The sequence below is a fragment of the Echiichthys vipera genome (genome assembly GCF_963691815.1).
Source record: "Echiichthys vipera genome assembly, chromosome: 11".
Lineage (NCBI taxonomy): Eukaryota > Metazoa > Chordata > Actinopteri > Perciformes > Trachinidae > Echiichthys > Echiichthys vipera.
In genome coordinates, this window is record NC_139836.1 from 28,414,753 (window position 1) to 28,429,997 (window position 15,245).

Consider the following 15,245-nt stretch of genomic DNA (forward strand, 5'->3'; position numbering starts at 1 on the left):
GATTCCTTACTGTGGTGCTGGAGGACAACACAACATCCGCCAGAGTAACAATATCTTTAGATATTGTGTTTCGGAGGCCTTCGGGGCCAAGTACAATAACCTCAGTTTTATCTGAGTTTGACATCAGAAAATTGCAGGTCATCCAGCTTTTTATTTCCTTAATGCACAATTGAAGTTTATCTGACTGATCGGTTTCTTCTGGTTTGATCGACAAATACAATTGTGTATCATCAGCATAACAATGAAAATTTATGGAGTGTTTCCTTATAATATTTCCTAAGGGAAGCATATATAGGGTGAATAGAATCGGTCCAAGGACAGAACCCTGAGGGACTCCGTGACTGACTTTAGTGTGCATGGAGGATTTGTCGTTAACATGTATAAACTGAGATCTATCTGATAAATATGACTTAAACCAGCTTAATGCGGTTCCTTTAATGCTAATTAGATGCTCCAGTCTCTGTAGCAGGATGTGATGGTCAATAGTGTCGAAGGCAGCACTAAGATCTAGTAAAACAAGTACAGAGACAAGTCCTTTGTCTGAAGCTATTAAAAGGTCATTAGTAATTTTTACCAGTGCTGTCTCAGGGCTATGATTCATTCTAAATCCTGTCTGGAAGTCCTCAAAAAACTCTTTATTGTGTAAAAAGTCACACAGCTGATTGGCGACTAATTTCTCGAGGATCTTGGAGAGAAAAGGAAGGTTAGATATAGGTCTATAGTTGGCTAGAACCTCAGGGTGGGATTTTTAAGAAGAGGTTTAATTATAGCTACTTTAAAAGACTGTGGTACACAACCTGCCGATAAAGACATATTAATCATATCTAATACAGGAGTGCTAACTAAAGGTAACACTTCATTAAGTAACCTAGTTGGAATAGAGTCTAGGAGACAAGTAGAAGGCTTTGATGCTAAAATAGTAGAGGTTAATTTGTTAAGGTAAACTGTAGAAAAGCAGTCCAAGAACATATCAGGTTGTACAGTTGTTTCTAAGGTTCCTGGGTTTGAAGAAAAATTAGTGCCAAGCGAGTTGGTTTTGTCTCTAATAGTTATAATTTTTTCATTAAAGAAGGTCATGAAGTAATTACTACTGAGGGTTATAGGAATGCATGGCTCAATAGAGCTGTGGCTCTCTGTCAGCCTGGCTACAGTGCTGAAAAGAAATCTAGGAATGTTCTTATTCCCCTCTATTAAAGGTGAGTAATAGGCTGCTCTGGCATTACAGAGGGCCTTCCTACCCACGAAGTGCGCAAGGTGCGACAGAAAAAGAGTTTTTAAAAATACATTTTTGGAAATTATAAATTGATTATGAATCTTAGAAGATAGAAATCGCAATTTTTACATGAATCAGTTTTTTTGCCCACCCCTAAAAGGTGAGATCAGACGTGTTGAGTGATTGATGATAGAATGGTGATAGAAGAGTGGTATTATTAATTTGATTACACATTGACAATTTGTTGGCAGCTGGCCATAAAAAAACGAGTTTGTACGTTCCATGACTGTAATGGATGATGCAGGGCCAAGAAAACACTCAATGCTAAGGGGAGGACAGTTTGCCTCAAACCATGAACACGCCATAGCAACAGGTGTCAGCTATGCATATACAGGACAGGCTGCAGCACTATTTCAATCAGAGGGGATAAACCAACCAACTATGTAAGAAGCCAGAGGGATACAGTGAATACACTGTTCTGCAGCCAAAAGGCATTAGAACACAGCGCAAACTCTAGCCTGTTTCACAAAGAGAGGTAACTTAACCTCTCGGTCAGTTACCATGGTAACATGTTCTCTGAAACTAACCTGGTCGGGACCAGGTTTTTCTCAGAAAACCTTGAGTTTCTCTCTGTCTCCGCCCTCTTTCAGCCACACACAGTATTTGATTTCCTCATTCATTCAGTCAGCGGGCGAGTTTTGGCGTAGTATAGTTCTGTCGTCTGTTTTTTCAGAAAATCATTGCAAAAATCAGACATTAGAAGTTATATTAGGTGGCAACTATTTCACTACCATGGCATGTCCTTTTGATAACGATCCCGTGGATGAAGGTGCAGCATTACTGCACAGAGAATTAAATATTCGTCGGGAGATGATTATCAGACCGCGCATAGACGTCCTTAATATACTGCAGCCATAATTACAAAATAAATTAAATGGATCTTTTGAGCAAGTTGAATGTATTTGACTTGGCGTTTCCTAAATATAATCCCAGCTTTTCTTGCAATTCATAGGTTCAAAAGTGTGTGCTTTTAATCGGGTTACCGGTATATAAACTACCCCTATATAGCCTTCTGATCCAGAATATCATCTATAGTGCATTTCAGGGCAGGGGCTGAATACGGCACAACACTGTTTCATGTCACAGTCCATCATTTACATACACAGCCTTATCCGTTCTTACATTTCCAACATTAACAACCAAAGTCATGCTCTCACATCCCAGCAGATATTGTGTGTTGCGCTGCGTTTTTTTATACAACATATAAAACAGCCACAGCCACTACGTTTAAACTTACGCACTGACCCGAGCAGTAATGTTCTTCCACGCCGTCTCCCTCTCTTTAGCTGCTGCAGTGGTGTTACCCTTTCAGCGAAAACATGCTCAAACACTCCGTATGAGCTCATTAATATTTACAGTTCCAATTGTAGCGTAGCGCTCCGCTTCCCCGTTGCTATGGTGACTCGTCGAATCAGGGCTCCATTGATGCTGTCTTTTTTTACTTGGGGTGCACATGCTTAACTCCAGGTCAAACTACTCTGAGTTGATCAACCTAACGCAAATCTGCTGTTCTGGAACTGAAAACTCAGAGTTTCCTATCTCAGAGTAGATCAACTCAGAGTTCAGGGTTAGACTCAGAGTTTTTTGAACCTGCTTTGTGAAACGGACCCCTGGTCTATGGTCACGGTCAGTGAATCAGCGTGTCTTCAGTGTAGGATTTCTAAACCATAAAAGAAAAGACACACACTGACCAGCAGTAGGTAGCGTAAAGCTTGAGCATCCAGGTGCACCTTTTGACCTGCTACAAGAGGATTCCACAACAACGATAAACAGAAACAGGTAGATGAGAAAAAGACGGAAAGAGACACCATCATCCCAACCCTGCTACAGGACAAGCTCTCCCAGCTGCGCGTGCCCAACTCCACCTGCAGGTGGATCACTGACTTCCTGTCTGATAGGACGCAGCATGTGAAGCTGGGGAAGCACATCTTCAACTGCCTGACCATCAGCACCGGTTCCCCTCAAGGCTGTGTACTTTCTTCACTTTTTTTCATGATAGGTCCTCTTTAAGGTTTTTTGAAAAGCTGACATTCAACTAAATTGCTTGCTTTAAAAGTTTAATAATCCCCATAATGTATGAAATATATTTTTAAGGCATATAAGGTATTTTATGGTTTGAATGTTGTTTATAGTTTAATGTATGTATCAGAGAAAAGGGTTCAGTTCATTGCTTTGTAGCCACGGCAAAATATGATACGGTCTGTGCGGACAACCATGTACTGTCAATTTGTTGTGATTTACTGTGTATGTGTGGAAGTCATCCTTCAAGCGGATAGAATAAACAAAAGTACATTGGGTCCATTCTGGGGTGTATGATTGAGCCTTAGGACACACAACTCGCCTCCCATCCCACCCAAAATCTATTGGTTTCAATCCAAATGTAAATTATTTATTATTATCTGGACTATAACTAACAAAAACGGTCTAGCAATTACAGGGGTCTTTATTAAAAGAAGCATGAGCTGAAGGCCATTGTGCTCACCTGGGAGAAAATATGCCAGAGGAGCCGAAAAAACACCAATTAAATCCACTCTCCGGGGACAGTGGAAGGCCAAATGGGATACACATACAACAGGCTGAATCATTCAAAGAATTTAAATAAGAATCCTCATAAGTGTGATTCCACTTACAAAGATTATTTTATTCATTCCCTGAATATTTTCTGCTATCATAAGTACTTTTCTCTCTGCCTTTGCCATGAACTAGAATCTCTCTATCTGCTGAACTGACCATATTAGGACGAAAAATAGGTTGAAAACATTTTTTTATGCTGTGAGGGATGGTGGCAATTTTCCTGTCATGAAAAGGTAAAAAACAGAAAGTAGAGCAGGCTCATATTCTGGGTAATGAACTTCCCTCAGCATGAGGGTGCAGAATTATTCTTTTAAGTCAAGGTTTAAATGTAAGTGTTGTGTTAGCAGTAACAACAGTTAAGAATGGTTGCAGAACAAGTAATGAGCTGCTTTAAGTTCCTGGAAAATCAAAAAAGGATTATTTAAATATGTCAGCCCATTGCTGTCTGCTTCTTGATGCAGTCTATCGCAGTGGTGTAAAGTAACTAAGTCTTGTCTTGTTTCTGCTGCTGAGTCGAGTGACGGAGGTTAGCCCTGAACAAAATAAAAGAGTCTCCTCCTGTGATTTCTGAACACAGTCAGGAAACTGAAGCAGGAAAAGCAACACTGAACTGCTGTAAGATACTTCACTGAGTTTCCTTTTATTGCAATGCTCTGAATGAGTTCCCTCTGGTAAACAGCTAACTACGTAGTGTGTGTCCAGAGCTTTTATTGTGAAGGGTTAGAACGGAAAAAGGAGCTTTTGTCGAGGTTAAAAGAGTAAAATAGTTTTCCGTCTGATCCATGGATGTATGAGGTCTAGTAGCAGACCTCTGTGTTGTTGTCTTATAATCGTCATGAGTAAACACAACATGATTGGTTGCTCCGAAAAATTGATCCGGAAAAAAAGAATAACGCATGTGTAATACTCATGTTTTGTGTGAAAGTACTCATTGTGAAAAACAACAGTTTGAAAAAATAAATTCACATGCAATTGATCGCAGAAAAAAAACACCCCTGGTGTGTAAAGGCCATACAAGGAGAGGGATGGAGGGAGTAAGATGAGGCACAGAAGGAGTAGAGCAGAGGGAAGGAGAATTCCCCATAACTTAATTTAGACCCTGGTCCCTGTAGTAAAAAAACACAATGGGCCTCATTTATCTATCTTGCGTGAAAACGGGCGCAGATCTGAGCGCAGAATTGGACGTATGACAGGACCCACGTGTGATGAAACATTCATATCGGACCAATCTCAGCGTACGAATGAGCAGGCCTTGATCAATGCGGCGGCTGAATTTGATCGTCATTAACATGTTAAGCCCTTAAATATTCCTGGTTCGAGGCCTCGCCCACTGAGGTCAAACAGTCAAGCAGAGGAGAAACGCTGGGAAGAAAAGACACTTTTCCGACACACAGATCGGCATCCTGACATCCGAGATGGAGCAAAATAAAGATGTGCTTTTTGTCAGTCTTAAGAGTGGAATAAAAGGGGCCCATAAAAACGCTGTATGGAAAGGAATAACGGAGGAAGTCAACCCGAAGCAGCGCTCCACTGTGACCCGTGTGCGCCTGTGCGTGCGTGCGCACTGCTGAACCTGCGCTCCTCCTCTGTAGCGGGGTTTGCCAGCGGGGTTATTAGGTATTCCGTTAGAGGATAACCTTTGTCGTCTAGAAGAACCATACCAAGATGTTAATCATCTGATACCTTGTTTGATTTAATGCAATTTATCGAGGGTAGCCACTTACCGAGGAGATGACTTTGGCTCTGCAGTGCGCTTTCCTTTTCATTCATTCATCTTCAACCTTGTCCCTGTCGGGGTCGCGGGGGGCTGGAGCCGAGGTTTTTTTAAAATATAAAAGAATCGTGTGTCTCCCCCGGGACATCTGGCCAACACGTTAAAAAGCGATAGCTTGGCATCACAAATCACCTGCACATTTATCGAGTGGTAGTTTTTGCGATTGATGAATGCGTAATCATTCATGGATGGTGCCTTCAGACGCACATGAGTACAATCAATTGCTCCAACCACAATTTTTATTTTTTTTATTCCTTTTAAGAATCCGTTTTGATCTGTTCTTAATATGTGACGGCTTATGCTTAATGACAGCTGAGGTTTGTTCATTATTTTCAGCCAGGTTTTGCTGTGCTGCACCGCAAATACACAGGCTCAAATTTGTGTACACGACCTCAGACCAGACGTGAGATTTGATCGTAGCTCCCGCTCACGTCCAAATTGATAAATGCCGACGTTTGCCAGGAAATGGTCGTACGCACGTTTTTCTGCCATAAGTTCGTTTGATAAATGAGGGCCAATGAGTCAGCATCAGCAGTCAGTGTATTCACCAGACAAAAACGTTCACATTGTCCGTTTCTGCAAACCACAGATACTGTACATTGATATTAGGATCTGAATGAGACCACCAGCTTTTAACTAACTCAAATGTAAAAATCCTCAGAGCAAGAAGTATAAATAGCGTCAAACTCCTCTCAAGGAGTAGGCCAGGGTGGATGGTTGGGTCACATACTTCACCCCAGAGAGCAAGATTTGTGCCCCGTTAGGTCTAGTCCACACGAACACGGGTATTTTTGAAACTGAACTTTTATCGCCCCCGGCTGAAAAAAAATTCCTGTCCATACCACCGGTGTGATAAAGAATATCTTGTACACATGAAACCGCAAAATTCACCTCAAACAATGTCATGCACATTCCAAAGCAGTAGGTGGCGAATGCACTCCTAACAGGAAGGCCATTTCACAAGCCAATCACAAGGCGGGAAAAACAACAACGGCGAACCAAGGCCGGGCGAAGTTGCTAAATAGCACCAGTATTTTGGTTAGGTCTTCCATAACAGCAACCCCGTCAGCTGGTCACGTCTAGAGTGCTCCACAAGTCTCCATGGATAAAACTTACTGTTTACTAAAAGTTTTGCTTGTGACTCGCTAATGCTGTACATTTAGCTGTAAAGCAATGCTTTGACCTAACGTTACCATTACAGGGCTCCAGACTAACTTTTTTCACTATGAGCACAGTGACCCCCAACTAAAAATTTTAGGGGCGCATATGTATCATGATACACGATAATAAGTCCACTATTTAAGTATTTTTTTTACAGGGGGGTTGATTTTAGGAGGTAAAGTATAACACCCCCCCCCCCCCCCCCACAGGCCCTTTTAGACGGCCTCGCCCGATACGTTTCCATTTTTATTAAGTAGATCGACTCCCACCCAAATGTTCTCACGCTGTATATGTGTTTTAAACATATGAACCGTATCTGCACTGACTGATCAGAAGTCAATGAATCAGTTAAAAACTGTTGATTTCTTCCCATAGAGCTGACATGAAAACTATTTTGGTTTAGTACATTTCTGCTGTCACCCGGCTCGGAAGCTGCCCACAGACGGCAGACCGCCTTTCCCAGCTCGTCACATACAGAGGCGACACTGTGATTATAACTTGTAGCCTTATGTTAATGAAAGCTCACGTGTTGGAGGTACTATCTTCTTACACTGCTTACATATTGTTCCTGTCAATCTGTTGCCACTTACATATTGATATGGCGAGACATGCGCTACCAGATGTAAAATATTCAAGTGCCTTATGGATACTCTGGATGCATGCAGCATATTCTTTTAAATGCACGAAAATGCATTACACTTTTCTTCCAACAAACAATGCCGTGTTTTGATAAAGCATGCATTATCAGAGATGAATCAATTTGGGCTGTCAATTGATTAAAATATTTAATCACAATTGATCTGTGATTGTCCATAGTTAACTTTCGATGAATAGCAAGTTATTTATTTATCTGTTCCAATTGCACCTTAATAGTTGAGGTGTGTATAGGTCAACAGTCAACCTCTAGTTTATAACTAGTCCAGACTCCAGGCACCCATAGGACATTTATAAATCATTATAAGTCACATCTATAATGTTTTATGAATGTTGATATGGTGCACTCCAGAAGGATTGATTCTCATTGTCTCTGCATATCCATCTGCGAACTCTCCTTTGGAGATCTTTTGGGAAAAGGCGAAAATACTGGTTGCAAGTTGGATAAACCATCTGTCTATCACCAACATACGGGCCAAATTAACCAATCAGACCAACAAAGTGTATGACGTACTAACAGCGACGGGGTAAAGCTCAGAAAGTAAACAACATGTCAGTAAACGATATTTTCCAAAATTGAAACCAATCCCCTCTCTGATGAGGGGTGAGCAAGGTGCTTCCCATCATGCTCTGGAATTTTGCAGTTAGTAAAGAGCAACTGCAGTGTTTGGGTCCAAAAACACTGGTTGATCTCAAGATGTTATTGTTGTTTATGTTTGCATGATGACAGAAAGGCTCCGTTCACACTGCAGGTCTTAATGCAAAATTCCCTTTTATTGCTCAAATCTGATTTTTTGTTTGGCTGTTCACATTATGTCTTTAAATGTGGCCTGAAGTGACCCGCATGTGCAGTTGATCATTTACGACATCATCATGACATTTTAATGCTAAAACAGTGTGTGGGGGCGGCCGGCAAATTTGTGAGCGGGTGATATCATCAGAAAAAAAAAACATATTTTAATGATGGCTCTATGCGAAGCAATAGCGGAAACATCCGTACAGAGGAGGATTCGAGTATTTCTCCCGCCTGTGGCACACTTTTTTTTCAGTCAACTTTATTTGACATTAATTTACAAAACAGTGCAGCGCAGGTCAGGATGACACCAAAGTCACAGTAAATGTGACCTGACTGTTCAGATTGCAGTCACAGCTACGTATCTGATTCAATAGCACATTTAAAAGTGGCCTAATTCTGATTGGAAAATGTCAGATTCAATGGGACTTGTGCTGTTCACACTGTCAAAAGCAAATAAGATCTGGGTCACATATGAGCAAAAATTCCAAAAGATTCAGGTCACTTGGAACTACAGTGGGAACGGAGCCAAAAAGTCAGGAGACGGACAGAAATCTAGCCTGCTGCATTGTGGAGCAAAGTGCAAATAGTGGAATTAAATTCTCTTAAATTGAAAACCCCAAGTGAAGTACCAGTCCTAAAAGTACAGTAAAACACTGCATTTTGTTTTTAGTGTACCATTATATAACTAGAAACAATGTGACAGAAATGGAGAGCTGAAAAAACAGAGATACAGCCAGTGAGGCTTAGACACAATCAGACAGATGGATGAGGAACTGGGCTGTTGTCCCAGGGAGCATTTTTCTGCTTATTAACTGGTGAAAAGCCCTGAGGCACCTATCTCTATGTATAACTAGACTACATTTGGTTAAAAAGAAGTAGTAGAACTAATACATACTCCGCAATAAAATAACAGCTTGTAACAGCTTACAAACAATTTTTTATACTTTCTACAGCTTTTTTTGAGGTATTTTTCCTCAGTTAATAAGAACATAGTGAAATCCCAGAGCCTTATCTTCTGGACTAAGCTTGCCATATTAATTAGACAACATGTCATCATGGGTTTTAGGTTGACTTAAAAAAAGATCCTCCCCTTCGTTCCATTGTATCATGAATCGACTCTCCTCCCAAACTGCCTTTCTCATCGGGTAAGTATGGTAAACAAGAGAAGTTCGATTTATTCTGTCTCTGCTCTTTGAGCAGTCTGGATTGCAAATAAACTTTCAGCTACACCGTTCCTTGGCTCAGGCCTGCGCCCTATCACACATCTGAGAAAGACGGAGGAAGGAAGGGAAGAAAGACTGCAGGCAGGGGAGGAATGAGGCGAGTCTGGACAGGCACATGAGACTAAAGCTCTATTTCTAAACCTTCAGTCAGATTCATGTACAATGTCAATCTGCAACACTCTCTCAAAATACCATCAGTGGGTAATAAATATATGTGTACTGTTCTGTATTTCTGACTGATGCAATCTATAAATGAATCTAGAACTGCGTTTCATTAGTAGTTCAACATGCCCTACTTCACTCCCCCTCAGCCCTTGGCCTTACGTAGCAGCACCTGTCACACGGAGGCCATTAGGAGGGCAGAGGTAAATTGTGTGGGGGGAGGAGCGGGGGATGAAATGAAACACACCCGCCCTCATTCACTTCAGCCCCAACTATCGTGGATCCACCAGCAGGTGTAGGTTTAGCACTGTACTGCTTCTTAATAATAATCAGAAATACCTTTAGACTAATTTTAATGAGATGAAGGTGTTTTCTACTTTTCTTTTTCTACTACATACTTTTGAAAAACAAAGAAAGTTAGTCACAAACCTCTCCTCCATGAATTATTTTTTTCTTTAATAAAACTCCATTGAATCCCTTTGTGGTGGTGCGGTTGTGTGGTGGTTAGCACTGTCGCCTCACAGCAAGAGGACAGAGGACCAAACAGGAGGGCTAAAGACAGAATGGTCCCCTACATGGGGCGGATGGCTGCGCATATTAGCAAGCTAATATATATATGCTTGCTAGACTCTAGGCCAGGGGTGCCCAATTCCATTCCTGGACGCACCTGATTCTAATGATATGCTCATTATCAAGCAGTTGAAGCTTGTTAGAGCAGGGAGAAACCGAAAACAAATAGGGCAGTGGTCCTCCAGGACCAGAATTGGGCACTCTTGGTCCAGGCGTTTCCTGGCAAAAGCCACCACTTTGATGATTTAATTACACCACTGTGGAGGAGAGAGGTGCCGCTTCAAAGCTATGGTCTACCATTTGGAAAATTGGTAATTATTATTAACATCATTTATACAGGGATTTTGGTCCTGTAGTCCGATCTACACAATATGAATAGCAAAAAGAACCAAACAAATCCATTCAGTCTGTCAGCCATCCCGGAAGGCTCTCATTGGCTTGTTAACCTGACTCTGCCAGATAGATTGATTCACATATTTAGCATTTGCTTCGCATATCCATCTGGGAACTCTAGGTTAGACCACCTATGTTGGTGATAGACCAAATCAACCAATTAGATCAATGAAGCGTATGACGTACTGACCAAGTGTCAAGGCGAAGTAAGTAAGTTTGTGTACCGTGAATTTACGGATCAAAGGCCCAATTTCAGGTGCCGGTCCATATTCCAACAGAAGGATCACAGAGAAAAAAGAGTAAGCTAGCGGCTTGCTCGATAGCTTCGCTCATCTCATCCATGGAAGCCGCCATGTTGTTTACACTGAACAGTCGCTTCTCGTCGCGTCACACTTCGGGCAGGGCAGCAGCTGAATGGATTTTTTAAATTTAAATTTACAATATACATAGAATATTTCCACAGCTTAACCTTGCTGTCAGACAGCTCTCCTCTAGTTTCCACAGAAGTTTCTTCTCTCTCTTTCAGTGTAGTGTCCCTCTGCAGAAGTTCTTCTTCTGTGAACTCCGGCTCATAAAGGGATCACAGTGAACGGCATTTCATCTCGCTGTTATAATCACCTTTTTTATTTTCTTGTGTTTGTAAGCCACAGAAAGTCTGACTCAAACAGCTGATCTGCGGCATGACACAGTGCACGGCATAGCTGTGCTTATGCGTAGGAATATGTTGAGAAAATGTAATGTCAAAGGAAAGGGCTGTCTAATGGTAAGGTTAAGAGGTGAAACTATTCTAAATTTAGCGTTCGCTTTAGGGCTGCAACTAACGATTATTTCGATAATTGATTAATTTGTTGATTATTATTTCAACTAATCGATTATTAATCAGATAAAAAGAAAAATGCTAAATTTGATTATTTCCAGCATTTTAGTCAGAAACTAAAATCCTTCCTTGTCGTCTTGTTCACTGGTCTTTTAAATCTTTACAGTTACATGTCTCAGTACATAGGCTACAATTTTGTTTTAGATCATAATTATTGATGCAATAGGCAGACAAGGTACAGAAGTACAGACAAGGCCCCTACCATTGAAAAATGAATTAAATAAATGGACATTGAGGATGCAGCCATGCACTGATAATAAAAGGGGGAAATAACTTCAGACTGAAGGCAAGTCCCATCTGTTTCTCAAATCAGATATATAACAGCCTGTGTGCACTATTATTTACAAGTTTTTTTTGCATGTGATAAGATCAGATTTGTGTCCAGACATCACCAACCTATCTGCATGGGTTGCCGTGGTCATGACGTAAGCTATCCTCCCAGTGAAGTAACATGTGTGTAGCGGTGGGGAATGAGTGTTTTACGCTCTGTTTTCTGAAGACAGGCGAGGCTTTATCAAGCTTTAGCTTTAAAATAGCGTTATCATGGGCCTGGCAACATTGATCAACCAAAAAACAGAGGGAAAACAAATGGAAAACATTAACATTTCAATTAACCTGTAATTGTGCACAAGTACAGGTTAATTGAAAAACAGTAATGTTTTCCATTGGTGAGCGTGAGGTCCGAGGAGAGACACTGGAGTATACCAAAAACACACCAAGCAGTGCCGCTCACCACACTCATCACATTTGTCTTGCTTTGGTGATGTGTTCATGTGTCTCAGGCAGGAAAAAAATCCTAACCATAGGTTAACATATGACAGGAGCAGGGCTGTAAACTAACGTTTTGGCTCACCTGCCAAGGGGACTGGTAGATTCTTTCATCTACCAGCCAAGTCTATTTTTTCCCGGCCAAATAATAAATTGCCTCTTTTTGTTGCATATACATCTGTTTCAGTACTTTTCATTGAGATAACAGTATTATAGCAATACATGCTTAGAAAAGAGGCCAAAGTATTATTTAGAAATAGATTTTAATATTATAAATTGAATTTCAAAACATTGCAAATTGAAAACTTTCACAGTGCGAAGCTTTGACAAAGGAAACACTCATTAATGACTCATCAGAACTGATGGGACCGTTCTGATCAAGTCTGCATCTCTAACCAGAACTCCTCATCACTGTTTTCAGCAGACACCCTCTGTGCACTGCCCTCCATACAGTCAGGCCGCCTGCTTCTAACTGAGCTCTTGTGTGGCGTTGGTGTTGGTGTTGGTGTTGGTGTTGGTGTTGGTGTTGGTGTTGGTGTTGGCGTTGTCTTCCACAACTCACTGAACGTCCTCACTTTTCCTTTTTCACCCTCCTTTCCAGCTATTCCCTCTGTGTTTTTCCTCTTCAGTCACACATAGCTGCGCTAAGAACAAAGTCACTACACCAAACTTTTGAAGAGCAGTAAGGCGTATGCTCCGTTGCTTCGGGGGGGTTGGCGTTGGGGTAGCTACTTGCTACTGTTTTTTGAATTGAATTGAATTGAATTCAGTGCAACATACAACAAAAACCAGTTTAGCGTTTGCTACCGTCATAATGTGTCATTTTAAAGCTACTACAATGTTTTTCTGTATCATGCATAATTTATTGCACGAGCACAACTAGCGGGACAAACATTTAGGGAGAGCAGGGGAATATTTTAGTTGCATTTGGCGAGTGGAGACCACTACTTTACAGCCCTTGACAGGAGTCACAGGACAATGTTACCGATTGGCTGTGGTGGGTATTACACCATACACAGACCAAACTAATTGTTAGAGGGGGTGACCTCCTGTCATGACAAAGCCGAACATCTCTGCTTCCACTGTTGCAAAGTGTTCAACTCATTTGAGAGTGCAACACATAAATAAGCTGCCAGACTTATCTATATCCAGTACATGAAAGCTTTTTACATTGGTTTACGATAAGTGATTTACTTTCCTTTTCGGTTTTGTTTTATATTTCTGCCAAGCCACAAAAGAAAAGAATGCTACCAACAGAAAGTGACACTCTATCAGCATAGAATCCAAGAAAAACATGTCTCAGTACTAATTTAAGTAGTCTTTAGAAAGAACAATACATATGCATTATTGCACTGACTGTGGTAAAACAGCAACAACAACAACAACAAGTTTAGAGTTTTGAATGAACTCTCGAGTGAAAAGTTTTTGTCAGCTTATTCAAACATGGTCTTAATGACTCTGGTCTATGAACCTGGTCTATGACTGGCAGTGCAAGATTTCTTTGGATGACATATAGCTCAACTACCAACCAAGTCTGTGATTCACATTCATCTACATTCATCAAAACCCCATGGACACATCTGATTAGAAATGAGCTGTGAGAACCCTGAGCCCATGGATGCATGAAGAAAGCTGCATACAGTGTAAAGGCTGCTTAGTAGGAGAGTTTTTACAGCATACGCCAGGAATTTAAATCCTGTCGGGTAAAAAAAAATCACTTTTTTACTGCATTCCATTGTCTCAGTACCTGTTCCCTAAAGTGTGCATGTTGAAGTGCATACAGTCGGTCAAATGTTGGTCTGCCATGGAAATCTGCGTGGATCCACACTGATATGGGCAAGGGATGAAATTTACATAAAATGGACTCCTGCTGCAGCCAATTTCACCATTATGGACGTTATCAATAGTTATCGATTCCACAGATATGAGGCAGTATGGCCCGACTATAGGTTGTATACTTAAGGTAGGCTGGATCACCCATCTACACCTCCTTCCTTTTGGATTGACTTTGGTTATCGACTTGAATAGACTTTACTATGAGAGGAGCTGGTACAGGGGCCAGTAGGTAAGTCTTTCAAAACACTCTTTTAATAAACTCCGGGGTTCACTAACTACTTTGTTGGTGCTTCAATTTATGTGTAAGGACTCTTGTCATGCTACTGCAGAGGTTTGGTGTTATTTTGAGCAGTATTAGTGGTTAAAAAAGACGTTTTAATGCCTTCACCGTAATGCCCCAAGCTAATTAGTTTTAGCCACATCTGGCTGTTAGCAACTGTTATCGACTTTCTGGGATTTCTCCATTATTATAATAATATTATAATAATTATACACACAAAAAAAAACGATCTCAATTGCTTATTTTATTTTAATGACTGTCACCTTTGATCACTTGGGTCAAACTGCATTAAAAACCAACATTTCATCGTGGGGCAGTGCTAGTGCCCATGGCATCATGGGTAACTTGCACATCTGTGAAGGCCCCATTAATGCTGAAAGGTTCGTACAGGTTTTGGAGCAACATGTAGTGCCATCCAAGCAACGTCTTTTTCAGGGACGTCCCTGTTTATTTCAGCAAGAGAAAGCCAAGCCACATTCCGCACGTGTTACAACAGCATGGCTTTGTAGTAAAAGAGTGTGGGTACTAGACTGGCCTGCTGCAATCCACACCTGTCTCCCACTGAAAATGTGCAGAGCTTTATGAAGCACAAAATACGACAACAAAGACCCCGGACTGTTGAGTAACTGAAGTCGTATATCAAGCAAGAATGGGAAAGAATGGGAAATAATGGGAAAGAACTCCAAGAAATCGCTTCAACAATTGGTGTCCTCAGTTCCCAAACGCTTATTGAGTGTTGTTTAAAGGAAAGGTGATGTAACAAAGTGGTAAACATGCTCATGTTCCAGCTTTGTTGGAACTTGTTGCAGGTATCAAATTCAAAATGAGTGAATATTTGCAAAAAAGAATAGTTTGTCAGTTTGAACATTAAATATCTTGTCTTTGTAGTGTATTCAGTTGAATA

The 15,245-nt window shown here is 41.0% G+C and overlaps 1 protein-coding gene across 8 annotated transcripts in view; it reads right to left on the reverse strand.

Annotated features, from left to right (window-relative positions):
• ltbp1 (latent transforming growth factor beta binding protein 1) overlaps window positions 1-15,245 on the reverse strand; it is a 220,520-nt gene that overhangs the window by 119,514 nt on the left and 85,761 nt on the right. The window lies entirely within an intron of this gene.